Source organism: Lolium rigidum, chromosome 3, assembly GCF_022539505.1.
Source record: "Lolium rigidum isolate FL_2022 chromosome 3, APGP_CSIRO_Lrig_0.1, whole genome shotgun sequence".
NCBI classification, from domain to species: Eukaryota; Viridiplantae; Streptophyta; class Magnoliopsida; order Poales; family Poaceae; genus Lolium; species Lolium rigidum.
This window is the reverse complement of record NC_061510.1, coordinates 228,149,853-228,150,990: the sequence shown is the minus strand read 5'-3', so window position 1 is coordinate 228,150,990 and position 1,138 is coordinate 228,149,853.

The following is a 1,138-nucleotide window of genomic DNA, read 5'->3' as shown; positions in this document are numbered from 1 at the left end:
TTGGCCCCTCCGCAAGCTCATCCTCGATCTGTAGGTGGGAGAAAACCAGATGGGAAGGTGTTGAATGGGATCTTGCCAGCCATGGTAGTGAAGGAGATCTTGGCCGGCCACGCCGGGGATGGGAAGAGACCGGTGGAAGGGGAATAACGGGATGGGAGTGCTGGCAGCAGAGGTGTGTAGGGGTGGCCGGCTCTGAAGGGGATGAGTGGGTCGGGGCAGGGGTAGAGATGCAGCCAGAGAGATAGGTGATGATAGCGAAAGAGAAACTGACAGAGATTCAGCGAGAGAGATGGTTGCTAGCTAGGTGTGCGTGCGTTCTTCCTACCTGTGCTTTGCTGCTAACTCCAAGTTGTGTTTTTTTGTGCACTTCGTTGCCCCTGATTGCTTGTTGTATGTACTTCGTTGCTGCTGCTGATTGCTTGATGTAAATGGTATTGCTAGCTTCGCTGATTGATGTGAAAAATTGTCTGAGAGAAAGAGTAAGATAGAGAGGTATTATTTGCATGAGTAAGAGACTGACAAGGACTAGACTGAATGAGGATACTGTGGTTTCATGTTGTGAGGCTGTAATAATACTCTAAAAACTGTGCTCAACATTAAATTAGAGAGGCCACTTGCAAAACTGATAAAATCATGATCTCTCGGTGACCAAGAAACCTACGCTGCAGTTTCATCTTCCTAACATTGTCCAATTAGTTAATATAAAAATGGTGCGCCACATGATTCCTGCAATCCTGCTGCCATGCTCCGTCACTGGGCTGAACTCCTAGCTAGCGAGTCAGCACCACAGCCTAACCTCCCTAGCTACGAAGTACACCAAGGGAAAGCTGGCTCAAGTTTGCGTGCTTGGATAGAAAAAAAGTTTGCTGCTGCTTAGGTGAAAGGATAAGAAAACAATGAGTGGCAGAGGAGGTGCCGCATGCTTCCTTCTAGCAGCTGCTAATTGTGTGTGTGGTTCGTAGCTGTGCAGGACGGTAACTTGATGCGTGTGTGCTGACTGCTAGCTGTGGTGATCCGTTATTGTGAGCCATTGTGTTTGTTTTGATATTTTTATATTACATCTAAATGGATAACAATGAACGATAGTTTTACATCTTGGTAGTAGGCAAATTAGAGTTCATTTGGGGACAACTTTTGT